The 14,019-nt window shown below is 47.2% G+C and overlaps 1 long non-coding RNA gene across 1 annotated transcript; it reads left to right on the top strand.

Annotated features, from left to right (window-relative positions):
* The first annotated feature begins 369 nt into the window (after window positions 1-369).
* Window positions 370-9,962, top strand: LOC144113311 (uncharacterized). Its single transcript, XR_013310726.1, has 3 exons — window positions 370-489; window positions 2,238-2,468; window positions 9,793-9,962. It is a non-coding gene; the product is annotated as an uncharacterized LOC144113311 (long non-coding RNA).
* The last annotated feature ends 4,057 nt before the right edge of the window (window positions 9,963-14,019 follow it).

The following is a 14,019-nucleotide window of genomic DNA, read 5'->3' as shown; positions in this document are numbered from 1 at the left end:
GAGCTTTCGTATTATGGTAACTTTTGTATCGTAGGAAGTTTGACAACGGTACTCACTTAGTTGAGCCGTGCATGATGCGAAAACATAATCGTCTACGTAGAGATCGGCAACCAAAACCCGCAGACGACGCTTTTTCGCTGAAGGGCGGCAGTGGCGCCATCTGTTTTCGATAGCGCAAAGCGCTTTGGTTTTGGTTTCGGTTTTGGTTTTTGCGAAAGCAATAAGATTTTCAAAGCGCGAGTGGAGAATTTATGCTTTAAACCAATGGCCCTTTGTGTTCTTAGATACTAGAGCAAGCTACACTTGGCAAGAGTGCAATCAATATAGACATTATCGTGAAATTGGTTTCTGTCTCACTTTTTACCCATTTTGTCCGGAGGCGGCGGAAAATCATCCGGGCAGCAAACAGTTGTGTGCGCCGGTGTGTCGGCGGCGTTTTCTCTCGTGGGTGGCGTTTTGATTGAAATGCAACTTAATCGTCCACTTGCGGTAAGTCTACACGATTATTTTTATTCATTTGGTCTCCTTAGCCACTCTAAGCAGTGCTGTGTGTGCAGAGCAGATTATGTGCGCAGCGACAAACTTCCTATTCACGTTTGTAAGCGGCGTTTGTATGCACGTTTGTGTGAGCAGCGGCAGCCGCATGTTCTCGAATAATGCGCTTACGTCTGTGCCGCTATGTCTTTCCTGACGCGCGGAAAGGCACTCGGTGCGAAACCCGGGACGGCAAGCCCTCCTCGCGAGCTCTCTACTGGCTTTTCCGTGTTGAAAGGTAGGTGCACAGCCAGAAATATCGCTTAGCCCGTTAGTGAAGGCCGAAATGAAACTAAGCGTTAGAGGCGTTTGTCAAAGTTTTAATGAAGCGGCGGTGGAAGAATGCTAATAGAGTGATGGTTGAAAAAAATGTGGTTGCCGGCGCAAATGGCGAGCGTGTACAAACACCGCGAAGAACCTACGCGCTGCATCCCGTCTCCCCTTTCGTTGCACACGTATGGATTCGTTCATCCCTGTTATCCGAGCCGTTGGCCGCCGCCGCTGGCCTGCGGGCAATTGATTTCGAAAGCTGAGTAAAGGTCGCCTCGACAAGAGATGGCTTACATTTCGTTCCGAGAGGCTCGTTCATGAACCCCGCTTACGCGTGCACAAATTTCGCCAGTACGAATTGTGCGAGAGGCAGAGTATGCGTTTCTGATCTCAGACTGCTACATTACAAAAACGCCAATGTAACTTGGAGCTTATTTGCGCCACGAATGCAATTCTGCTCGCGCTGTTTTACTATGGCTGCGCCTTTTGATTAACACGTTAATTGTTTCAATGAAATAATTCTTACTTTGAGCATGTTCGTTGCTTCCGTTGATTTTTCTATCAGCGTTTGGTTAAGGTACCTGCATGCAAGTGTCTCCTTTTTACTGCTCTGTCCGGGCTGCACTTGAAGTAAAACTTTACTGAATTTGAGATGGTATTGCATCCTTACAATAATGAGCTTGTTGTCTGAAGCTCACATATGGTTCTGAAATGGTGCTGCTGCAGCCACCACGTGCTGCTTGAGTTTTTCTAGATAATGAGCACAGCATGGAAGCGCTGTAACCCGCTTGTTCCAAAGAGCGCACTCTGGTGTATGAGTATGCTGTTTCGTCTTAGTGTTTCAAGTTGTGGGTGCAAAACTGTGGTGAACTGGTTCGCAGTCTGCCTGGTAGGTTTTGCATGGCTTGTGCCCATTTCAGTATCGCCGTACGTACCAGTCTTCATGCAGGACATTTTGGTATTTTGAAGCGCTTGTTCAATAGCGTGTATAAGAATAAATGCTTGAATATTCTCCAGTTGGGATTCTTTTGCAAGGAGCACTGAATGTACGTTTTATGGAGCAGCATTCTCCACAGCTCGTAGGGAGTCAATGATAAGTGGCAAAAGTTTTCTAAGTATTCTATTCCAATTAATGTAAAGGGAATGCATACAGAGGTCAGTATTCGCATTAGGTATTTAGTGTAGAGGTAGAGTGCTGCACGGAATGTGGATATTAGTTACCGTGTTTTATGACAGCCACATAGAATTTGTCATGCATATTTACTGAAATGATGAATCCGGCGCGATGGCTCAGTGGTTATCGTGTTCTTCAGGTGCTCAAGTTATGCCAAGTCGTCAGTTATGTTATGTAAAGCTACGTCAAGTTATCGTCACCACTGCAAAGTAGCGACGATAACTGCGAGCATCACATAACCGTCTCTGCCTTTGTGCAGATTACCCACTGTGCAGCCGTACATCTCAGTGGTCATCGCACGTGCCCTGAAGACGGACGGTAGTCTCGAGCAGCGGACCAGGAAGGCGTGGTCATCGGTGTCACCCGGAAACCCGGCACAGCATCAACGGTTCACTGCGGGCTTTAAAAGAAGATTCCTTCCACTGGGACCTCACTTGGCAGTGGTGACCGTAACTGCGAGCATCATGTAACCGTCTCTGCCTTTGTGCAGGTTTGTGCATAATTATGCCTCACTGAATGTGATTTTGTTTTCCTTTTATGTCGGCGCTGCTCCTAAGTGGATGGGTTTTTTGTAAAAGATCTGAGCGTACTATAGCTCGTTATTGTGCTTGCCGTCTTCCACTCACTGATAGCATCTTTGCAACATGCTCAGAGTGCAAATTTAATTCTCATCGTGCGGGAATAACAGAAGAATCTTTCAATGCTAAGCGCGAAGCCAAAAAGAAAGCATGGAAATGTGACTTGTCGAGGCAACCACAAGGGCACAAGCACCACAGAAAATCCGCAGCATGATTCCGACGTGATACTCAGATTACTGCAGACTGAAACGAAGCTTAATGCTCTTTTGCCTTTGTCAAAAAAGTTTGATGCACCAGCACGGAAACAGACAGGGACACGAGAAGAAAAAACACTGACGACAGGACAGCGCTCGTCCTGTCGTCAGTGTTTTTTGTCCTGTCGTCAGTGTTTTTTCTTCTCGTGCCCCTGTCTTTTTCCGCGCTGGTCTTTTTGAATCATGTCACACCAACTCGCCCAAACAGCAATTTTGACTAGATGATTTGGAGTGGCGTAGTCGCTTTCTAACCCTAGAGCTTCATATATTGACTGAAACCCAGGATGAGGACTTGCTAAGCAAAGTAAATGAGATTGTAGAAAAGCTGCAAGTTAAGGCTATTACGCAAGACGACATTACCGCAGTGCATTACCTACACAAGGCTGAACTGACAAAAACATTGCAAACTTTTTCAACATGCACTTTGTAGAAGTTGGTGCCTCAAATGATATTCATGGTACATTATCATGTGAACAATACATGAATGTTCAATGTCCTCAAGCTGTATTTCTCACTCCAACTTGCGCCGAAGAAGTCCTCAACATAATCATGACGCTGAAGGCCAACTGTGCATCACCCTACGATGATGTGAAAGTTTCCCCCGTGAAAGCTGTAGCCGCACTGATAACTCCAGTCCTTACGCATATATGCAACTGCATACTTCAAGTAGGGATATTTCCAAACCAAATGAAGCTGGCGCATGTTCCAGCTATTCATAAAGCTGGTGCTTTTGAAGACTTGAACAACTATAGACCAATGTCAGTGCTTTCAGTCTTTTCAAAAGTTGCTGAACACATAATGAACAAAAGAATTGTTGATTTCCTCAATCTGCATAACTTGATAGTAAACAAGCAGTTGGGATTTATAAAGAATAAGGCAACTGAAACTGCTTTACTTTTTATTAAACAGAAAATTCTTGACAACATTTAGAAATGAAAGCTTACTTTGGGTTTATTTCTAGATTTCAGGAAAGCCTTTGATTCTGTCCATCATGATATATTATTAATAAAGCTACCGTTCTATGCAATCCAAGGTACAGCACATGCCCTGATGGAAAGCTGTTTAATTTGCAGGGAGCAATACACCACAATAAAGACCACCGAACCTGATCGAGGCACTATTAAATACGGAGTTCCATTGGGATCCATTCTAGGCCCCATATTATTCTTGATATATATGAGTGATATTGTAAACACCCCAGGCTGCTCTGAAATGGTAGTAGAATTTCAAAAGGTCGTTCGTTTCTTCGAGGATGGTTCACAAACCCTTCCTCTAGTGTCGTTCGGCTTGGAAGATGAACAGGAGGCGAGCTTGTAGATGATGACAGCAGACCATATATTTACAACATACATATACAGAGAGTTAAACTGGAAAAAGCAGAACTGAATTTACAAAAGAACAAACTTTGCACTACTTTACTCATCGACCGGGCAGGTTAGAGCCTAAGTAGCATCACATTACGTGATAAGCATGGAGCCTCTGCTCAGACTGGACTGGACTGCATCCGTTTACATGCGCTTTTAAGCACTTGATTAACAAAGGACTAAGGGCGGTCATTTTCAGTGGGCCGCCCAAAGCATCAATTCTCCAATCAAAAATAACATGCGAGATGGGGACAACCCCTTGGGTTGGGCTTAGCCTCGAACCCAGAGTCTGTTAACAATACAAACTAAATAAAGAACAAAAACGCCACCACTCTCTCTCAAGAAAGAGTATCCACAGGCTCTCCCTTCGGAGCTAATCCTTGCCTCAGGCATGCATACCGCCACCCACCATCGGTCCGCGTCGCTCGTCAGCAACAGAGGAGGGGGCGAAAGGGCCCACGATGCTGCCGCGCTACCGACGGCGGGACACAGCTAATAAGCATGAAGGGGTTTGTCTGTCGCTCGGGGAAACCAGATTAAGAGTCGCCCCTGTCTTCCCACATTCTTGGCGAGTCTTGCCTGTCCGCCATGACAGGTGTCCGTCACGGCCATCCTGGGAATGCGCTTTTGTTCACTAGCGCCTGTCTTCCCACATTCTTGGCGAGTACTGCCTGTCCGCCATGACAGGTGTCCGTCACGGCCCTTCTGGGAATGCGCTTTTGTTCACAAGGCACGGCGGGAAGCTGTGGGTGCCTTCCCGGCGATAGCCCACGTCGTGAGGGGGTGGGGGGGGGGAGGGGGGTGGGGTCCGTGCGTCAAGCGACAATTTTCGTTCCTGGTATGTACTCGGGGGCTCTCGCTTATACTGGGGAGCGGTTTCCGCGTGTGCCGGCGACCTGCTTTCTGCAAAGGTATGCAGCTGGAAAAGAGGGGCGGCCTTACACGCCCCCTCTAAGAGTATAAACCGAGCTTGCTATCAGCTTGTTTATGCTTCCTAACAAAGAGGCCGCAACACTTTCACATTACAAATGTCAGCCCTCCCGGGGCAGAATTTCTCCTGGGTACTCAGATCTTCGAGAACCAAAGCAAAGAAACAATCAAAAAAATAAACTAAAGCGCATCATTGGTGCACGCTGCTGTACAGTTCACTGAATGGGCAGCAACATCATGCACTGCGCATAGTCCACATTCGAAGCACACATAAAGCCGCATTGTTCCATCACTGTTCACAGGTCTGCGCACAACACTCACGGGCACCGTTCTATGCAGATGCCAGGCAGAAGTCTCTTTGTAAGTGCCCGACTTCAAAACACGGGATTCCGCTCACCGAGCGATGGTTGAGTGGGAACATTCACGGCCTGTCTGGGCTGGCATGGTTGCGCCACTTGACCTGCCACAAAAGCTGGCCGTTGGGCTCTCGCTGAAACGATATCGGCCTTAACCTTCCATGGCGGCTTAGGAGGCGGATTTGGCACGAAGCCTATTTGATCCAGTTTGGCGGTGACCCTCAAGTGATCCTGATTACCACCAAAAAACGCGCAGCGACTGCAGGATATTTGTGCAGCACATTTCAACATTTGTTCTGAGGCACTTTGTGTTAAAAACCCTGTCGCCGAATCAGCCCACTGCTCCAGGTCAATGCGTGTGACTGTGGAATTGCTACCGCCGTGATTCGGAACAAATGCCCCATTGGCGGGCAATAAGTGACCCAAGCTCTCCATGAGGACCTCATCTTGAGCACACTTTGTCTCACTCGATTGATGAACATTTTCTGCCCCCAGTACCAGCTCAAAATTAGATTTGTCCTGAAACAACTGCTGCGACCGTGTTTTTGGCCGCTCTGAAAGTGCGTTGGATCTACCGTTCGCGTTTTCGCAACATTGGTCTCTCTCCATTTCAGTCCTAGTGCCCTTCAATAGGTCAATCTTGAGCACTGCGTTCCTTGACAGTTGTTTTTCAATCTGACTTGATAGAGCCTCTGAGGCTTCTGCTATCTGGATCTCACTGACCTCTTCGTTATTCTGGCCTAGTGCCTCTGTCACATTTTCAGGGAAGTCGATGTCAACCTCTCCAGTGCTGTGAGCATCAGGGCCTAGGTCTGCATGGTCGCTGTCCTTTAATTCGGACTTGGTGCCATCCTGCCCGCCGCCCATATACCTCAGCTCAAGCTTTCTTAGTTCTTCTTTTTCATTCTGCGCAATCTGTCGCATTCGGTCCCAGAAATTCAATTCAAGGCGACGAATAGTATCCTGCCCTCCTTCCGGTAGGGTAACACCTCGGGGAGTTTTCCATTCCGGGACAAATTCATTACTGAAAGCGCCATCATGACTGAAATGTCCGTTCACGGCAGTCGACATTTCCTGCACCTGTGAATCCGTTCCTTTTCCTTCTTTCTGGCTCTCTGCTGCCGCCAAATTTTTAGCTGGCTCGCTATTAACTGCACCAACACTCTGAGCTTCAGGGCCTAGGTCTGCATCGTCTCTGCGCTTTCCATCGGACGCATTGCCATGCTGCCCGCCGCCCGGATAAATCAGCTCATTATTAAGCGCACACACACTCTGAGCTTCAGGGCCTAGGTCTGCATCGTCTCTGCGCTTTCCATCAGATGCATAGCCGTGCTGCCCGCCGCCCGCATAAATCATCTCGAGCATTTTTAGCTGTTCCTGCTCCTGCCTTTCTATCTGTCTCATCCGTTCCTGAAATTTCAACTCAAGGCGGCGAATAGTCGTTTGTCCTGCCTCTGAGAGAACACCTCGAAGCGTTTTAAATTCTAGGCCTAATTTACAACTCAATGAGTTCTTAAGACTGAAATTTTTCTCCATGCTGGTCATGTGTTCCACACCTGTAACCTAAGCCTTCTGAGTAGCAACCATGCCAACCTCGACAAAACGCAAGAAATCCCACTCACCCGGCGCAGATCTTCTTATGTCTGCCGCCCAGAGCCCTGATGATGCGTCCGCTCTACCAGCTTCGGTAGCAGCCGAGGTGGAGTCGTCCCTTGACAGCTCCTTGCTGCTCCGTGTCGGACGGCCTGTGGTTGTCACTGCGATGCCTGGCCTTGAGATGAAACGTGCCGAATCCTGTCGACTGCGCCAGTAGACTTTCAAAAAGGTCGTTCGTTTCTTCGAGGATGGTTCACAAACCCTTCCTCTAGTGTCGTTCGGCTTGGAAGATGAACAGGAGGCGAGCTTGTAGATGATGACAGCAGAGCATATATTTACAACATACATATACAGAGAGTTAAACTGGAAAAAGCAGAACTGAATTTACAAAAGAACAAACTTTGCACTACTTTACTCATCGACCGGGCAGGTTAGAGCCTAAGTAGCATCACATTACATGCTAAGCATGGAGCCTCAGCTCAGACTGGACTGGACTGCATCCGTTTACATGCGCTTTTAAGCACTTGATTAACAAAGGACTAAGGGCGGTCATTTTCAGTGGGCCGCCCAAAGCATCAATTCTCCAATCAAAAATAACATGCGAGATGGGGACAACCCCTTGGGTTGGGCTTAGCCTCGAACCCAGAGTCTGTTAACAATGCAAACTAAATAAACAACAAAAACGCCACCACTCTCTCTCAAGAAAGAGTATCCACAGGCTCTCCCTTCGGAGCTAATCCTTGCCTCAGGCATGCATACCGCCACCCACCATCGGTCCGCGTCGCTCGTCAGCAACAGAGGAGGGGGCGAAAGGGCCCACGATGCTGCCGCGCTACCGACGGCGGGACACAGCTAATAAGCAGGAAGGGGTTTGTCTGTCGCTCGGGGAAACCAGATTAAGGGTCGCCCCTGTCTTCCCACATTCTTGGCGAGTCTTGCCTGTCCGCCATGACAGGTGTCCGTCACGGCCATCCTGGGAATGCGCTTTTGTTCACTAGTGCCTGTCTTCCCACATTCTTGGCGAGTACTGCCTATCCGCCATGACAGGTGTCCGTCACGGCCCTTCTGGGAATGCGCTTTTGTTCACAAGGCACGGCGGGAAGCTGTGAGTGCCTTCCTGGCGATAGCCCACGTCGTAAGGGGGTGGGGGGGGGTCCGTGCGTCAAGCGACAATTTTCGTTCCCGGTATGTACTCGGGGGCTCTCGCTTATACTGGGGAGCGGTTTCCGCGTGTGCCGGCGTCCTGCTTTCTGCAAAGGTATGCAGCTGGAAAAGAGGGGCAGCCTTACAATGGTATTACATGCAGATGACACTAATGTATTTTTTTACAGGTTGCAATAAAAGCTTCGTTTACAGGGAAGCAAATGAATGGCTTCACTATTTAGACTTTTGGTTAGCCTTTAATAAACTAGACCTAAAGATAAACAAGATGGAATACTTGATTTTCAAGCAAAAAAGATAGTGAGTTCCAATTAAAGTTCAGGAATAACATTATCAACCAGTCTAAGAGGATTTTCTTTCTAAGTGTTATCTTTCATGAAACGTTTCTCTGGAATTCGCACACAGGAGCTCTCCGAATTGAACTTAATGTGTTTTTGGCATATTAAACAGGTTGCCAGTGAAGCAACAAACTTACTATGCTCTCTTTCATTCACGCTTAACATACTGCTCCCTCGTATCGTCAGACACAACACAAAGAAACCTTGATTAGCTGCACCCTCTGCAAAAGTGCTCAATATGTGGTATTCGAAAATTCCAAAGATAGAACATTGCTTGGCATACTTGAAGATCTATGACATACTAGAGATCAGTAAGCTATTCAAATATAAGTTATTTCTGGAAACCGTGCACCAGTATATGTTACACCGTTCAAATATTGAGGTTCAATACAGAAAGGAACACTTCGCATCTCCTCAGGGAAGATAAAATACAGGTGCCCCAATCTCGCACCAACTATGGTGATGTGAGATTATGTATGCAAATAGCAAATTTATTGAATCAATGTCCAGCCATCTTTGAATTATTACCAATCTAACCATCACTACCTAAAGAAAACACTAAGACTTATGTACCTAATGGAATAATAAGTCAAAGAATTTCTTTTGTGTCATGGATGATATTTGGGTGTGTTCTACGTATAAATAGTATTCGGGAATCTGTAAACCTTTTTTTTTTCCATATACAGAAGCATGCACACAGTCCTCACGGTTGTCCATTTGTTTTGTTTTGTGTGCTTGCATACATATTGGTTGTACGATGTACTGTACTGCAAATGTGTTCGAATATGCCTATAGTGGTTTCCACTGCTGTCAGGGGTGGGATGGCCTCATCAGGCAAAAATGCCATTAGCCTTCTCACCCAGGACAAATTTTGTATATCTTTTGTCCCAAATAAACTGTACGACTACTACAACCTGAATGATGCAGGTTTGATCTTGGTCTAGCCTGTCGCGTTTTGATAGAGGCAAAATGCTAGAGGCCTGTGTTCTATGCAATGTCAGTGCACAATAAGAAACTGCAGGTGGCCGAAATTACTCCGCAACCTTTCACTACGGCACCTCTCATAGCCTGAGTCACCTTGGGTTTTTGGACCACATAAAACCAAACCAAAATATCGACTAGCTTTCTTGAATGGGATAGCCAGGATATATATGCCTTGTGTTGTAAAGCACATTTGTAGAGATGGAGTGGTAATTTTTTTTTCAGTTCCTCTTATTTTTTTTCTTCCTTTGTACAGGTCAACATGTCCGGATGACTGACTGCAGACAACAGGTCGCAAGATTGCTTCTGAGGAAACTATATTCGGACCATTACTTTCAGCATTTAATTTTATGTGGTGCATTCTTGTGATGCATGTATTGCATATTCCTTGCCTGCATAGCTTGGAAATAAACTAAATTGTAAGTATATTGATCGTCATGTCATTTGTGAAGACCATGTGGTGACCTTTTTCAAGTTGTAGACTGTCTATAGGCAGTCTACAGACAATGGTCTATTAAGGTTTTTAGACAGAGCTCTATAGACAGTCTATAGACAAATATCTACAGCATAGCCAGGCCACTTAACTGTGGAGTGTCTATAGACAGTCTATAGACCTATGTCTACTGGACCAGTAGATTTTTGTCTATAGACAGAAATCTACAGGAAGTGTATGGCCTACGTCTATAGATCATCTATAGACTGCCTATAGACCTGTGTCTGTTATCAGTAGACATTTGTCTATAGACGGTCTATGGACAGAAGTCTATAGGAAATGTATGGCCGTAAATCTATAAATCTTCTATAGACTGTCTATGGACCTGTGTCTATAGACTGTCCATGGACCTATCTACTTTCAGTAGACATTTGTCTATGGACTGTCTATAGACAAAAGTCTACTAAAAGTGTATGGCCATAAATCTATAGATTGTCTATAGACTGGTCTAAAGGATTTGTCTATAGACTTCTTAGACTAAAGTCCATAGACAGTCTATACTGTCTACAGAAATTTTTGCAAGGGCTAGCCCCGATAAGGTCACTTCATCTATGATCAAAATTTTGTTCAATGAATCTCCTGTAGACCTGTTGGCTCTAGTTAACCATTCCATTAACCATTCCATTAAAGGTCCATGGATACCTCATGAATGGCCGCTTGCTGAAATAGTTCCATTGCTTAAAAAGCAAGGGGAGGGCTTAACTTTAGACAACATACGCCCTATTTCATTAACCTCGAACCTAGTGAAGTTGGTGGAAAGGGTCCTTCTCAGCCGTGTCATGTCATTCATTTCGGAAAATGCTCACTTGAGTCCGTGTCTAATTGGTTTCAGGCCGGGTTGTATCTCGGAGTAATATACGACTCTATCCTGGCGGCCACACATTGAGCAAGTTTCTGCAAAAGGAGTTCGGGCCATTGGCATCCTGCGCAGGATTTGTAGTGCTAGGTCAGACATGAGAAGGCATACACTTCTGATGATTTATAAAATGTGCGTCCGCCCAATTTTGGAGTTTGGGTGTGTTTTATTCTCAGGAGCTCCTGTCTATAAACTTCGCCCTCTTGTGCTCTGGGAGCGTGTGGCGTTGCGCCTCTGTCTGGGGCTTCCAAAATATGTCGCCAATGCTGTTCTGCACCTTGAGGCGCGAATCCTATCGTTATCAGCTTGGTTTCACCTTTTAGCAGTTCAAACATTTTTAAAATTGTGCGACTCACCTCTTCACGCTTCCGGTATAATATTTCTTAGTCAACCTCCCGCCTTTTTTAGTGCCGCCTGGTCTCGTTTTTATACTCCGCAGATATGTTACGTGCAGTCCCTCCTTGATCCCATAAACATTCATTTCGCAGATGTCCGCCAAATATATAATAACTCATCTTCGGTCCAGATTGAATTCGGTGACATTTTCCCATCGAATGCGAAGCTGCAGCCCTTCCCGCTTCTTCAGGCTCTGTTGCAGGACCACCTAAGGTCCTTTCCTTCTCATGTTCTTATTGCTACCGATGCCTCGCAGGATCACGAAAAGGCAGGTGTGGGAATTTTTTCGCCTTTACTGGGTTGGTCTTTTTCTCTCCGTCTTCCTGACTTCACTCCAATTTATCTGGCTGAATTATCAGCAGTAATCTTAGCCTTACGAAAATTAGAAACTACCGTTTCCCAGGTCGTGGTTATGACGGACTCTCTGTCCATTTGCTCTTCATTATCCTCACCCACTGAGTCTCGGGCATTACGCCTCTAAGTTCCTGATTCCGCTCCATCTAAATTCGCTAAGATTGCTTTGGGTACCAGGTCACATGGACCTGTGCATATACAGCTGCGGTGAGGTTTCGCAGCTACACAGTATTTCAGGAATTTGCTGCCTCGGCTCTTACATCATCTCCCGAATATCAGCATCTTCTGCATCGTTGGAGTAGCAAAGACTGGCGCTCGCGCAGACTAGAGGTCTCTTTCACGTGTTTGCGTTGCCGGGCTCCCCTTATAAATTTCTACCTACACAGATCTGGTCTGGTGGCTTCCCCATTGTGCCCTTTTTGGGCCGAACCTGAGACAACAGATCACTTCCTGCTGTTCTGCCGCCGCTTCTCTCATCTGAGGAAGCGTCTTTTGCAAATTTCATTTCATAAACTGGGTTTGCCTGTGTCCTCCGCGGTTGTTCTTTCCATTGGAGCTTCTTTGCTTGGACGAAGCGACAGGAGTGTGCGCTCTGCTGTGCAAAATTTCCTTCAAGAAAAACAGTGACTCCCATTCTAATTTCTTTTTCCCGCTCTCAGTCAGTACGACATTGAAACACTACAGGCATTGTATACTATTATGCACATTAAGCCATTGTCCCGTCTTCGATCTCCAAGTTAACAGGACCCCTGTCCTTCCGTCTTCCAATCTATCAGCCTACATGCTATTACCACTCCTTTTCCCGTCAAATCTTTCCTGTATCCAGCAATTAGCCGCCTGTGTCTTGGCCACTCCCCCGCAGTGGGTATGTGCCGGCAACGCCTGAGGACTACTACTACTACTACTACTACTACTACTACTACTACTACTACTACTACTACTACTACTAGCGCCAAAGCTGTAAAAGGGCGAGGAAGAGCGAGGCAGGGGGGGAACAGAGAAGCGGAGGCTCCGGCGGGTCAGGGACGCTTCGGCGGGAAGAGAGCGACGCCGGCTACTGCTCCGGTGAGCTCGCGTTCTACGGCTTCGCATCGTCGACTTCCTGCCATTCCTGAGCCCGTTCCCGGGAGCTAACAGAGGACGCTACCACCTGCTACGGCCAGGGGTGTCTCCGGCGCTGTTGCCACCCATCCGGGTGGTGCCGCCGCCGCGGTGGCTGAGTGGTTACGGCGCTCGGCTGCTGGCCCGAAAGCCGCGGGTTCGATCCCGGCCGCGGCGATCGAATTTCGATGGAGGCGAAATTCTAGAGGCCCGTATACTGTGCGATGTCAGTGCCCGTTAAAGAACCCCAGGTGGTCGAAATTTTCGGAGCCCTTCACTACGGCGTCCCTCATAGCCTGAGTCGCTTTGGGACGTTAAACCCCCATAAACCATAAACCGGGTGGTGCCCCAACGCCAACAACACCGGCACCACCTCCACGGGCGCTTGGATCGGGAGCTTGTACAACGCAGCCAGCGACGCCAGCCGCAGCACGTCGAACGCCATCTCGACGCCGGCTTCTGGACCCATACAACGCCGCAGCCGCACCGAACCAACCGTGAGCACGAACGCCGACCGCTAACGTACAGTATAGGACGCTAGTAGTAGACGCTGGTAGCAGTGTCCCCGGGTCGTGTGTATTGATAGTCTTTGTGTTGTGTGTTAGTTTTGTGTGCTAGTGTTTGTGTCACGTATGGTGTATTAAATGTGCGTCTGTGTGGGTACACCTTTCGCCTAGTCCATTCTTTCGGTCCGAGTGTTCTCCGGGGAGATTCGTGACAGGCCTACGATTGAACCAACCGTAACGAGCGGTGAAGAGACGTCCTTCTTTCGCGGTCCGTGATCGTGGCGAAACGGACACAAGAAGACGCGAACATTCTGCCTATGGCAGGCAGGACGTATAAGCATTAGCACGAAACAAAAAATCGATTCCGGTTTAATTTTCCTGTTTCACAAGCTCTAATAAAACGCACTACAATCACCTCGCCAGTGACGGTGCATGCCAAGGGTAGGCGAGGGGTGGCGGCCGCCACACCACAAAATGCTTGACCGCATTGCAAATTTGCCTACCATTTCAGGAGGAATGTAATTGGAAGAAAAGGGGAACATGTACAACCCTCACTTACCATGTGACACCAATTTTATGATTATGATGTGGCCTTTATGATTAAAAACAGGGGGATCACATGCATTAGTGATAGGTGTACAGCTCTGCGACAACATAATAGATTTGCTATCTTGCAACGTTTTTATGAAGACCTGTGCCGTCAAGAATTCTCTCTTGCTTTCCGGCGTCCGACTCCTAAACCTGGGTGGGGCTGTTGTTGTGGCTTTTATTATGTTT

Source organism: Amblyomma americanum, chromosome 1 (assembly GCF_052857255.1).
Source record: "Amblyomma americanum isolate KBUSLIRL-KWMA chromosome 1, ASM5285725v1, whole genome shotgun sequence".
NCBI lineage: Eukaryota > Metazoa > Arthropoda > Arachnida > Ixodida > Ixodidae > Amblyomma > Amblyomma americanum.
The sequence above is the reverse complement of the archived record's forward strand: the minus strand, read 5'-3'. Positions and strand labels throughout refer to the sequence as shown.